Here is a 14364-nt window from a genome sequence, read left to right on the forward strand (position 1 = left end):
ATGTACTCAGTGGAATGGCAAAAACGAGGTTTGCCACACGCACATATACTAATCTGGCTACATAAAAAATTACTTCGAACGAAATTGATGATGTGATTTCCGCTGAAATACCTGATGAAAATGTCGATAAGGGGTTACATGATATTATTGTAAAAAATATGATACATGGACCTTGCGGTGCACTGAACGAAAATTCACCATGTATGGCCAAAGGAAGGTGCACAAAGCAATATCCTCGACTTTTAGTATCCAACACAATTACTGGCAATGATGGTTACCCACAATATAGAAGAAGATCTACTGAAGATGGTGGTAAAACAGCAATAATAAAGAAGCGTAACGGTACCACCATCGAAGTAGATAACCAGTGGGTTGTTCCATATTCCCCGTTATTATCAAAAACATTTAATGCACACATAAACGTTGAATACTGTAACTCCGTAAAGGCAATCAAATACATATGTAAATACGTCAACAAATGCAGTGACATGACAGTTTTTGGCTTGCAGCCCGAAATCAAAGATATCGACGAAATCGTACAATATCAGGCTGGAAGATACATAAGCAGTAATGAAGCTGTTTGGCGAATTCTTTCATTTCCGATCCATGAACGTAGTCCAGCTGTTGTTCACTTAGCGGTACATTTACAGAATGGTCAACGTGTTTATTTCTCGGAAACCAACGTGCAAAAAAGAGCCCTGAATCCACCGGATACAAAATTAACCGCTTTCTTTTCGCTTTGCAAAAATGATTCTTTTGCAAAAAAACTGCTGTATACTGAAGTGCCTTCGTATTACACGTGGAATACTAAAAATAAAGTATTTGAACGTCGAAAACAGGGTAAGTCAGTCGACGGCCAACCTACCATCTTCAAAGATACCACGATAGGAAGACTCTACACCGTTCACCCCAATCAACATGAATGCTTCTTTCTACGCCTGCTTATGGTGAATGTACCCGGTCCGACATCCTTTGAGTATTTGAGAACTGTAAACGGTACTATACATGACACTTACCGTAGTGCATGCCAAGCTCTGAATTTATTGGAGAATGAACAACACTGGGATAACTGCATCAATGACGCGTGCGAAACGTCAACTCCAAGTCAAATTCGTGCATTGTTTGGCATCATTTTAACAACTTGCTCTCCATCAGCTCCTACAGAGTTATGGGAAAAATATAAGTCAAAAATGTCCGAAGATATACTCCATCGAAAATAGTTAGAGACGTCAGATATGACTTTTGATTTTACATCAGAAATTTATAACTACACTTTAGTTATTATAGAAGATTTGTGCGTACGTATGGCAAACAAACCTCTTCAGGATTTGGGAATGCCTTCACCTAACCGTATCGCTGCTGTTTCGACATGTGTAGAATTGGATCGTGAACAAAGTTACAATACGAGTGATCTATTGTCGTATGTACAAAATAACATTTCCAAGTTAACGTCGGAACAAAAAGACATTTATGATACGATAATGCATTGTGTCGATAACAACGTTGGAGAAATTTTCTTTTTGGATGCGCCAGGAGGTACTGGTAAAACGTTTGTGATAAAACTGATTCTGGCATCAATTCGATCAAAAAATGATATAGCGTTGGCAATTGCGTCGTCCGGAATAGCCGCAACATTGCTGCCTGGTGGAAGAACTGCTCATTCCGCTTTGAAATTGCCTCTGAATTTGCATTCTACAGAAACTCCCATGTGCAATATTTCCAAATCATCTGGGATGGGTAAAGTATTGCAGCAATGCAAACTTATTATTTGGGATGAGGGCACAATGGCACACAAAAAATCGCTCGAGGCTCTGGATCAATGCTTGAAAGATTTGCGAGGGAAGTCGAAACCCTTTGGCAGCACATTAATATTGCTTGTGGGAGATTTCAGGCAAACATTACCTATAATACCCAGATCAACCCCTGCAGACGAAATGAATGCTTGCCTGAAAAATTCTAATTTATGGGCACACGTAAAAATATTAAAATTAACTACAAATATGCGTGTCCGATTGCAAAACGATGACTCTGGTCAAACATTTTCAGATCAATTGCTGGCAACTGGAAACGGAAAGCTCCCAGTAGACTCAATTTCAGGACGTATACAACTACCTGCTGATTTCTGTAATTTAGTGACGTCCAAAAATGAATTGATTGAAAAAGTATTTCCGAATATTTTAAATAATTATAAAAATAATAAATGGCTAAGTGAAAGAGCGATTCTTGCACCCAAAAATATAGACGTCCACGAAATCAACAATATTGTTTTGACCAAGATTCGAGACCAGGCAGTCCTTTACAAGTCATTCGACACAGTTTTGGAACCAAATGAAGCGGTTAATTATCCATCTGAATTTTTAAATTCCGTGGATCTTTCAGGGTTTCCACCACACGTGCTACAACTAAAAATAGGTGTACCAATAATATTGTTACCACAATCTTGACAGGGCCTTTTGAGGGTGAGGCTGTTCTTATTCCTCGCATTTCCATGATTCCAACGGATCTGCCTTTTCAATTTAAAAGATTGCAATTCCCAATTCGATTAGCATTTGCAATCACCATTAACAAAGCTCAAGGTCAATCATTAGAAAAATGTGGTATAGATCTTAATACTGATTGTTTTTCCCATGGACAATTGTACGTTGCATGTTCGAGGGTCGGTAAACCTGACAATCTATTTATATGCAGCGACAATTTGACAGCGAAGAATGTTGTATATTCGCAAGTTTTACGCAGTTAATTTGTATTGTATCTATCTATCTATCTATCTATATAAAAACGAGTTGTGTGTATGCATGTTTGTTTGTTTGTAAAAAGAGCGTTTGCATATGACGTCATTATTAGTACATAAGGCATTGTATATGCACAGACAATGGGAAAGCCAAGAATGTTGTATATTCGCAAGTTTTACGTAGTTTGAAACACATATATAAATCTATCTATATTTACAGGTGGGACACAGGGACACAACTACAATGGCGCGTAACTAATATGGCGCGTAACGACTTACGCGCACGGGGGGGGGGCTTGGGGGAGCGCCCCACCAACTAGGTGTTGGGGTGGTGCGAAGCGCCACCCCAACAGCTAGTATATATATATAATGACGGAGACCACACTGACTTTCCATAATACAAATACAGAAGAGAGAATAATGAGGACTTTTTTTCCCAAGACAGTGAACAAACAAAACCTATTTAAATATTTCGGCCCTATATCTAAGGGCCGTCTTCAGCAAAGAAAATGATAAACAATAACATACTTACAATAAAAGTTCTTGGTTAAAAATCCATTTTCTAAAATAACCTAGGATCCATCACTTCTTAACGAGAAGTTCAGCCAAGACTGTGTGATAAAAGCTAACATTTTACAAGCTAAAAAGATTCATTCATTTCAAAACTTTATTGCGTATCCACAGTTGTACAATGTGTTGCATAACAGTTGTATTTTTGTTTAACAATTGTTGAAGTTGTATGTATTGCAATGCAGTTGTATTGTATTGCAACTGTATCCAAAGTTGTACAATAAATTTCTCCCTCGTGGTGTTTTTTGCTCAAAGTTTTACGGATTACCAAAATTGCACAAACAAGGCATCCCTCTAAGACCTATTGTAGCTAGTTCAAAGTCACCTGCCTCACATATTGGAATATGGTTATGCACTGCATTTAAACCATTGCATCACTCCCAAGAATCTTATATAAAAAAATTAATTTTATCTTGTAGAAAAATTGAAACAGAATTGAAACAGATTCCGTGCACTTCCAGTTTCGCGATTCGTATTACAAACAGGTAAGGGGCCTTCCTATGGGAGCACCTCTATCAGGCCTACTCGCATATATTTTCGTCGAGCGTCTTGAAAATTGGGCATTGGATTCGCATTTTCTTAATCATGTGTTTTGGGGACGCTTCATGGATGACGTAATTTCAGTTTGGAATCATGGCGAAAGTGAACTTAAAGGTTTTCTAGAATATTTAAATACTTACGATAGAAACCTGCAAGTCACTCTAGAGACCGAAACAGATGGAAAAAATCATTTTCTAGATGTATTGATAATACGTAGGGTCAGTAAACTTGACTTTACGGTTTAGAGAAAACTTACGCAAATAATAATAGACACCTTCACTTCAAATCTAACCACCCTCCACAGGTTAAAAGAGGAGTGGCAATATCTCTTGTGGATAGAGTACTTAATATCTGTTCAGAGCCGCATATTAAAAAAGTTATGAACTTTATTAAAGACATACTTTTTGGAAACGGGTACCCAATTTCTCTCATAAACACTGTTATTGCTCAAAGATTAAAGATGCATTCTTCTAAAGCCTTAAATCCCACTGCAGTAAACGATTCGAATAAACCCACAAGCACGATTTATCTACCTTATATTCCGAAAATTAGTTCAAAACTTATTTTAAAAAGTTTTTTTTTTAATAGCTTACGTGTTGTTTTCACAAGTAATTTAATTATAATGAATCTTCTTAATTCTGGTAAGGATAAAAGCCCAGTTACTCGTCTAAGAGGGGTGTATCAAATACCATGTAGTTGTGGAAATTATTACATTGGTCGAACCCACCAAAATTTAGGAACAAGATTACAGCACCACATAGAAAGTATTGAAAAAGCATTAAAATAAAAAAATAGCTCCATACCTTTCGATTCAGCTTTAAGAAATCATATTTTCGGAAATCCAAACCATGATGTTCTATTTGATGAAACAATTCTAATTAGCAATGACCTAGGAATCAAACAAACTGTCCACGAGGCAATCGAAATCAAACGAAATTTAAATAATAAGACATCCCTAAATAGAGACTTGGGTGAATACACACTCAACCCAATGTACACAAAATTAATTATACAAAATAATCTTAGGAACCAATAAAAACAGGCCCAATCCCAAAAAAAAAACACAAGATTAGCTACAGAGAAGGCAAACATCGCGATAAGAAATTATTCCAATTTTTAATAAATAGAGTTAGTGAAATAATGAACCTTGATAGCTTGTAAAATGTTAGCTTTTATCACACAGTTTTGCCTGAACTTTTCGTTAAGAAGTAATGATGCCTAGGCTATTTTAGAAAATGGATTTTTAAAAATTAATTTTTAATCAAGAACTTTTATTGTAAGTGTGTTTTTGTTTATTGTTTTCTTAGCTGAAGATAGCCCTTCGATATAGGGCCGAAATATTAAAATAGCTTTTGTTTATTCACTGTCTTGGGAAAAAAATCCTCATTATTCTCTCTTCTGTATTTGTATAATAACTTCAAATTTCCTTCAAATTTCGGTTTTGTAATCAAACAGTTCGTGGTAACGAACTGTAGTAAGGAGCGACCCGGCTCAATAGTAACCAAAACTCTAAAAAATTGAATTTTGATATCAATAGCTACATCAAAAGAATCGCATTTTAATGCTGATTTTAAATATATAAGTTTCATCAAGTTTAGTCTTACCCATCAAAAGTTACGAGCCTGAGAAAATTTGCCTTATTTATGAAAATAGGGGGAAACACCCCCTAAAAGTCATAGAATCTTAACGAAAATCACACCATCAGATTCAGCGTATCAGAGAACCCTACTGTAGAAGTTTCAAGCTTCTATCTACAAAAATGTGGAATTTTGTATTTTTTGCCAGAAGACAAATCACGGGTGCGTGTTTATTTTTTTTTTTTTTTTTTTTTTTTTTTTTCCCAGGGGTCATCGTATCGACCAAGTGGTCCTAGAATGTCGCAAGAGGGCTCATTCTAACGGAAATAAAAAGTTCTAGTTCCCTTTTTAAGTGACCAAAAAAATTGGAGGGCATCTAGGCCCCCTCCCACGCTCATTTTTTTCCCAAAGTCAACGGATCAAAATTTTGAGATAGTCATTTTGTTCAGCATAGTCGAAAACCATAATAACTATGTATTTGGGGATGATTTACTCCCCCGCAATCCCTGGGGGAGGGGCTGCAAGTTACAAAATTTGACCAGTGTTTACATATAGTAATGGTTATTGGGAAGTGTACAGACGTTTTCAGGGGGATTTTATTTTGTTTGGGGGGTGGGGCTGAGGGGAGGGGGCTATGTTTGAGGATCTTTCCTTGGAGGAATCTGTCATTGGGGGAAGAAAAATTCAAGGAAAAGGGCGCATGATTTTCTAGCATTATTATAAGAAAACAATGAAAAATAAACATGAAAACGTTTTTTCAAATGAAAGGAAGGAGTAGCATTGAAACTTAAAACGAACAGAGATTATTACACATATGAGGGGTTCTAAAAATACTTTAGCATAAAGAGCGAGGCATTTAGGAGGAGATAAATACCTCGCTCTTTATGCTAAAGTATTTTTAGTAATTTCAACTATTTATTCTACGGCCTTTCTGATTCAGGGGTCATTCTTAAAGAATTAGGACAAAGCTTAAGATTTAGTGTAAAGAGCGAGGTATTAACGAGGATACAAACCCCCTTGTATACATAATAAAAATATAAGATTATGAAAGTTTGTTACGTAAGTTGCTAATTTATAAGTTACGTATATTTTTTACTAATAAAAACGTTCGTTAAAAATTAAAAGTTCTAGTTGCCTTTTTAAGCAACCGAAAAATTGGAGGGCAACTAGCCTTCCTTCTCCACCCCTTATTTCTCAAAATCGTCTGATTAAAACTAAGAGAAAGCTATTTAACCAAAAAAAGAATTAATATACAAATTTCATTTTAATAATTTATGTGTGGAGAGCCAAAACCAAACATGCATTAATTGAAAAACGTTCAGAAATTAAATAAAAAAAAACTAATTTTTTTAGCTGAAAGTAAGGAGCGATATTAAAGCTTAAAACGAACAGAAATTACTCCGTATATAAAATGGGTTGTCCCCTCCGCAATCCCTCGCTCTTTACGCTAAAGTTTGACTCTTTGCCACAATTCTACTTTTTAAAACAATTAAAAGCCTTAGCGTAATTATTTTCTATTTGATGAAACAATTCTAATTGGAAATGATCTAGGAATCAAACAAACTGTCCACGAGGCAATCGAAATCAAACGAAATTTAAATAAGACATCCCTAAATAGAGACTTGGGTGAATACACACTCAACCCAATGTACACAAAATTAATTATAGAAAACAATCTTAGGAACCAATAAAAACAAGTCCAATCCAAAAAAAAAATACAAGATTAGCTACAGAGAAGGCAAATTAAGAAACTATCCCAATATTTAATAAATAGAGTTAGTGAAATGATGAACCTTGTTAGCTTGTAAAATGTTAGTTTTTATCACACAGTTTTTCTGAAACTTTTCGTTAAGATGTAACGATAACTAAGCTATTTTAGAAAATGTATTTTTAACCAAGAACTTTTATTGTGTGTATTTGTTTATTGTTTTCTTAGGTGAAGACAGCCCTTCGATACAAGGCCGAAATATTCAAATAGCTTTTGTTTATGTTTTATTGTCGTCAGAGTTAACACCTGCTGCTTCTTTGATTTGAGGCCAATCAGGATTGCAAGTGAAAGTTATAAAGCTATCTCTGAGGCCAAGGCGACGAACATTAGTCAAGTCGTCTTGAAAATGTTCAGCAAAGTAGTTTGTTGATCCGATAAATGAATGTGGAAGTATTTTTCAAACAGTTCGTGGTAACGAACTGTAGTAAGGAGCGACCCGGCTCAATAGTAACCAAAACTCTAAAAAATTGAATTTGGATACCAATAGCTACATCAAAAGAATCGCATTTTAATGCTGATTTTAAATATATAAGTTTCATCAAGTTTAGTCTTACCCATCAAAAGTTACGAGCCTGAGAAAATTTGCCTTATTTAGGAAAATAGGGGGAAACACCCCCTAAATGTCGTAGGATCTTAGCGAAAATGACACCATCAAATTCAGCGTATCAGAGAACCCTACTGTAGAAGTTTCAAGCTCCTATCTACAAAAATGTGGAATTTTGTATTTTTTGCCAGAAGACAAATCACGGGTGCGTGTTTATTTGTTTGTTTTTTTGTTTGTTTTTTTTCCCCAGGGGTCATCGTATCGACCAAGTGGTCCTAGAATGTCATCAGAGGGCTCATTCTAACGGAAATGAAAAGTTCTAGTGCCCTTTTTAAGTGACCGAAAAAATTGGAGGGCATCTAGGCCCCCTCCCACGCTCATTTTTTCCTAAAGTCAACGGATCAAAATTTTGAGATAGCCATTTTGTTCAGCATAGTCGAAAACTATAAAAACTATGTCTTTGGGATGACTTACTTCCCCACAGTCCCTGGGGGAGGGGCTACAAGTTACAAAATTTGACCAGTGCTTACATATAGTAATGGTTATTGGGAATTGTGTAGGCGTTTTCAGTAGGATTTTTTGGTTGGGGGGGAGGGGTTGAGAATAGGGGGATAGGCTGGGGGAGCTTTCCATCGAGGAATTTGTCATGGTAGAAGAAAATTTCCATGAAGGGAGCGCAGGATTTACTAGCATTATTAAAAAAAAAAAAACGATGAAAAAAGAAATATGAAAAAGTTTTTTTCAGCTGGAAGTAAAGAGCAGCATTAAAACTTAAAACGAACAGAATTTATTACCCATATGAGGGGCTCACCTCCTCCTAATACCCCGCTCTTTACGCTAAAGTATTTTTAGTAATTTCAACTATTTATTTTACGGCTTTGGTGATTCAGGGGTTATTCTTAATGAATTGGGACAAAATCTAAGCTTTAGTGTAAAGAGCGAGGTACTGACGAGGGGGCGAACCCCCCTCATATATGTAATAAAAACATGAGAATACAAAACTTCTTTGGTCATCGTATCGACCAAGTAGTCCTAGAATGTCGCAAGAGGGCTCATTCTAACGGAAATGAAAAGTTCTAGTGCCCTTTTTAAGTGACCAACAAAATTGGAGGGCATCTAGGCCCCCTCCCACGCTCATTTTTTCCCCAAAGTCAACGGATCAAAATTTTGAGATAGCCATTTTGTTCAGCATAGTCGAGAACCATAATAACTATGTCTTTGGGGATGACTTACTCCCCCACAATCCCTTGGGGAGGGGCTGCAAGTTACAAACTTTGACCAGTGTTTACATATAGTAATGGTTATTCGGAAGTGTACAGACGTTTTCAGGGGGATTTTATTTTGTTTGGGGGTGGGGTGAGGAGAGGGGGCTATGTTGGAGGATCTTTCCTTGGAGGAACCTGTCATGGGGGAAGAAAAATTCAATGAAAAGGGCGCAGTATTCTCTAGCATTACTATAAGAAAACAATGAAAAATAAACATGAAAACGTTTTTTCAAATGAAAGGAAGAAGTAGCATTGAAACTTAAAACGAACAGAGATTATTACGCATATGAGGGGTTCTAAAAATACTTTAGCATAAAGAGCGAGGTATTTAGGAGGAGATAAATACCTTGCTCTTTATGCTAAAGTATTTTTAGTAATTTCAACTATTTATTCTACGGCCTTTCTGATTCAGGGGTCATTCTTAAAGAAATGGGACAAAACTTACGAATTAGTGTAAAGAAGGAGGTATTAACGAGGGTACAAACCCCCTCATATACATAATAAAAATAAATACTATAAATTACTATAAGAAAACAATGAAAAATAAACATGAAAATGTTTTTTCAAATGAAAGGAAGAAGTAGCATTGAAACTTAAAACGAACAGAGATTATTACGCATATGAGGGGTTCTAAAAATACTTTAGCATAAAGAGCGAGGTATTTAGGAGGAGATAAATACCTTGCTCTTTATGCTAAAGTATTTTTAGTAATTTCAACTATTTATTCTACGGCCTTTCTGATTCAGGGGTCATTCTTAAAGAAATGGAACAAAACTTACGATTTAGTGTAAAGAAGGAGGTATTAACGAGGGTACAAACCCCCTCATATACATAATAAAAATTAAAGAATATAAAAGTTTGTTACGTAAGTTAATTCTAAAGTTACGTATATTTTTTGCTAATAAAAAAATTTGCTAAAATTAAAATTAATAGTTGCCTTTTTATGTAACCGAAAAATTGCATGGCAACTAGGCCTCCTTCCCCATCCCATATTTCTCAAAATCGTATGATTAAAACTAAGAGAAAGCCATTTAGCCAAAAAAGGAATTAATATGCAAATTTCATTTGAATAGTTTACGTGTGGAGAGTCAAAATCAAACATGCATTAATTCAAAAACGTTCAGAAATTACATAAGAAAAACTAGTTTTTTTTAACTAAAAGTAAGGAGCAACATTAAAACTTAAAACGAACAGAAATTACTCCGTATATGAAATGGATTGTCCCCTCCACAATCCCTCGCTCTTTACGCTAAAGTTTGACTCTTTGCCACAATTCTGCTTTTTAAAACAATTAAAAGCTTTAGCGTAAAGAGCGAGGGATTGCGGAGGGGACAATCCATTTCATATACGGAGTAATTTCTGTTCGTTTTAAATTTTAATGTTTCTCCTTACTTTCAGTTAAAAAAACTAGTTTTTTTTATGTAATTTCTCCAAAGACTGAGTTCTGTTTCAAGGTCGTTGATAAGTCGTGCAAAACCTCCGTAGTTTTCAGCCGTAATGGTTTTTGGTACAATTTTATCCAGTGGATGCGATCCCGCCCAAGATGAATATCGGTATCAAACAGATATTGTTGAAAAGGACTTTCACCAAAACAGAAAAGCATTAAAACAAATTCGACCCAGGTCGGGTATTACAGGTGTTTGAAGGGATATATAAACTTTCCATCTTGACATTGGAGCTAAGGTAATGGATAAGCTGAATAAAGGGCTCCTCAAAATGGTCGGTATTGTCCTAAATTGACAAGTTTTTTGCCACGTTGTTTTGCAACCATTTTATTCGGTAGGAAACTATACTACTACTACTACAACTAATAACTCACTGCAGCACCAAGTCTTTTGAGTTCAACATAGTTACGCACGCTACTTCTCCAACCTAATCTATTCAAGGCCTCCCTCTCTACACCCTCCCAGGAAGTTTCAATTTCCTTTAAATCTTTACTTGTGACATCCTTCCACCCCAGACGAGGACGACTTGCTTTCCGTCTAGCCCCAGCCGGTTGGCCAAAAAGGACAATCTTCGACAATTTTTCATTGTTCATCCGCAGAACATGGCCCAGCCATCCGAACCTTTCTTTCATAAGTAAAAAAAAACAAGTTTTTTTTTATGAAAGTAAGGACCGACATTAAAACTTAAAACGAACAGAAATTACTCCATATATGAAAGGGGCTTTTCCTCCTCAACGCCCCGCTCTTTACGCTAAAGTTTGACTATTTCTCTTAACTTTACTTTTTTAAACAGTAAAAAACTTTAGCGTAAAGAGCGGGGCGTTGAGGAGGAAAAGCCTATTTCATATACGGAGTAATTTCTGTTCGTTTTAAGTTTTAAACTTAAAAAAGCTCCTTACTTTCATTTAAAAAAAACTCGTATTTTTTATTTAATTTCTGGACATTTTTGAATTAATAGATGTTTTGGTCTTGGCTCTCCGGACATAAATAATTAAAACGAAATTTGTATATTATTTTTTTTTTTTGGCTAAACGGCTTTCTCATAGTTTTAATCGGAAGATTTAGAGAAAAAAGGAGCGAGTGAGGAAGCCTAGTTGCCCTCCAATTTTTTGATTACTTAAAAAGGCAACTAGAACTTTTAATTTTTTACGATTGTTTTCATTAGTAAAAAATATACGTAACTTATGAATTAACTTACGTAACGAACTTCTACATTCGTATGTTTTTATTGCGTATTTGAGGGTGTTTACCCCTCTTCAATACCTCACTCTTTACACTAAAGCTTAAATTTTGTCCCAATTCCTCAAGAATGACCCCTGGATCACAAAGGCCGTAGAATAAATAGTTGAAATTATTAAAAATACTTTAGCGTAAAGAGTGAGGTATTACGAAGAGGTAAATCCCTAATTTGCATAAAAATGTCTGCTCGTTTTAAATTTTAATGCTGTTCCTCACTTTCAGTAGAAAAAAACTTTTCATATTTATTTTTCATTGTTTTATTTTAAGTAATGCAAGAAAATCCTGCTGAAAATGTCTGTACACTTCCCAGTAACCATTACTGTATGCAAACACATGTCAAAGTTTGTAACTTGCCGCCCCTCCCAAGGGGAGTGCGGGGGAGTAAGTCGTCCCCAAAGACATAGTTATTAGGTTGTCAACTATTGTAAATAAAATGGCTATCTCAGAATTTTGATCCAGTGACTTTGGGGAAAAATGAGTGTGGGAGGGGGCCTAGGTACCCTCCAGATTTTTTTTGCACTTAGAAAGAGCGCTAGAACTTTTAATTTCCGTTAAATGAGGCCTCTTGCGACATTCTAGGACCACTGGGTCGATAAGATCACCGCTGGGAAAAAAAAATAAATGACAAAAAATGCAAAATTCCACATTTTGTAGATAGGAGCTTGAAACTTCTACAATAAGGTTCTCTGATACGCTTAATCTGATGGTGTGATTTTCGTTAAGATTGTATGACTTTTAGGGGGTGTTTCCCCCTATTCACTAAAATGAGGCATACTTTCTCAGGCTCGTAACTTTTGATGGGTAAGACTAATCTTGATCAAACTTATATATTTAAAATCACCATTAAAATGCGATTTTTTTATGCAACTATTGGTATCAAAATTCTATTTTTTAAAGTTTCGTTTGCTATTGAGCCGGGTCGCTCCTTAATACAGTTCGTTGCCACGAACTGTTTGATTATAGCCCTAGAAAGCGGGATTTAACCACATTTTTCTTAAAACCTGGTTTTTTAAATACGGTCAGTCAGCCGCGTACCCAAACAATCCGTAGGAAATTTCTTCGGCAAACATCTAGTAAATTTTCGTCCGCTTTTCGGAGCACCCATGCCCAGAGCCATGTTTGATCACTGTCATTACTGTTGCTTCCAATATTCTAATCTTGGTTTGCAGACTGATCTTCCTATTCTTCCAAACTTTTTTTAGCTGTAAAAAAAAAAAAAAACACTATGAACCTCAGCTATTCTACTTTTATCACATTCATTGCTCCGACCGTCTTTACTAATATTGCTACCAAGGTAAGTGAAGCTGCCTACCTGATCAATCTTTTCGTTGCCCAGCGTCACCTTTTCGTCTTCACTTATTCCTGGCCTTATTGACTTAGTATTCTTAACATTAATTTTAAAACCTATTCTAGCACCCTGAACTCGAATAGCCTCTAAAAATTCTTTCATTTTGCTCACGCTTTCATCTAATATGCTTAAATCATCAGCATAATCTAAGTCCAGGAGCGTTTATCCTCCTCATTTGATTCTATGGTCTCCAATTACCTTTCATGTGCTCCTTAAGACGAAGTCCATCAAAATTATCCATATGAAGGGGGATAGAACACAACCCTGCTGAACTCCTGATTTAATTCAAAACCAGTTACTACCCTTGTTTCCTACCTTAACCGCAGCAGTATTATTCACGTACATAGCAAAAATCACTTTAATGTATTTTTCTGGTATACCATATAAGGATAAGACCTTTGCTAAATCTCTTTTATCAACAGAATGAAATGCTTGCTCATAATCGATAAAACTGAGGACCAAAGATGTTTGACAACGAAAGGACTCCTCAATTATTAACCTAAGAGTGAAAACTTGGTCGACATATCCTCTACCTTTTCTAAAACCGCACTGTTCTTCTCTTAAAACTTTGTCTACAGCATCTCTCAGTCTAAAAAGAATCATATTACTAAGTAATTTGCTACCTGTAGACACCAGACTAATGCCTCGATAATTACGACACTTACTCTTGTCACCTTTCTTTCAGTGGCTTAATTAGGGTTTTCCTAAAATCATTACGTACTTCCCCTTTTTCGAAAATCATATTAATAATCTTCAGTAGCTTATTTCTAACCTCAGAGCCACCATATTTAAGAAACCCATTTATCACACTATCAGCACCTGGGGCCTTATTATTTTTTAATCCTTTTAGTACTGTCGCTAATACTTCCTCACGAAACAAATCTTCCTTCACATCCAAGGTATCGCAAACTTTTTCATTTTCATCTATATCTTCTCCTGCAACTGTATCTCGGCTTAGCACATTCTCAAAATGTTCCTCCCATCTCTCTTTAACTCTTTCCTCGTCACTAATTGTGGCCTTATTCCTATCTATAACTGGGATTATTCTGTATTGACTACTCCCTCTCAATTTATTAACATGCCAGTATAATATTTTACTATTATGCCATCTAGCTGTATATCCAGATCCTCAGCGATTTTATCCATGACCTCCACTTCATATCTCCTTGGCTCATGTTTTAATGCTTTTTCCACTTTCTTTACATTCCTTTTGTTTTTATATGATATATCACGCGGATAATTCTTGTACAATCCCCTTCTATTCTCTATTAAATATAAAGGTTTTCCACTTGTATTCCTAGTTGTAGTCTTAACAGTCTTCCCTAAGACACCATCAG

General features: G+C 35.8%; 1 protein-coding gene across 1 annotated transcript in view; it reads right to left on the bottom strand.

Annotated features, from left to right (window-relative positions):
* LOC136040359 (PIH1 domain-containing protein 1-like) overlaps positions 1-4657 on the bottom strand; it is a 491267-nt gene extending 486610 nt beyond the window's left edge. The window contains exon 1 of the mRNA XM_065724611.1: positions 4645-4657. The gene's annotated coding sequence lies outside the window, so the exon portion shown is untranslated. The remainder of the gene's footprint in view (positions 1-4644) is intronic.
* Positions 4658-14364: the final 9707 nt, after the last annotated feature.

This window comes from Artemia franciscana, chromosome 20 (assembly GCF_032884065.1).
Source record: "Artemia franciscana chromosome 20, ASM3288406v1, whole genome shotgun sequence".
NCBI lineage: Eukaryota > Metazoa > Arthropoda > Branchiopoda > Anostraca > Artemiidae > Artemia > Artemia franciscana.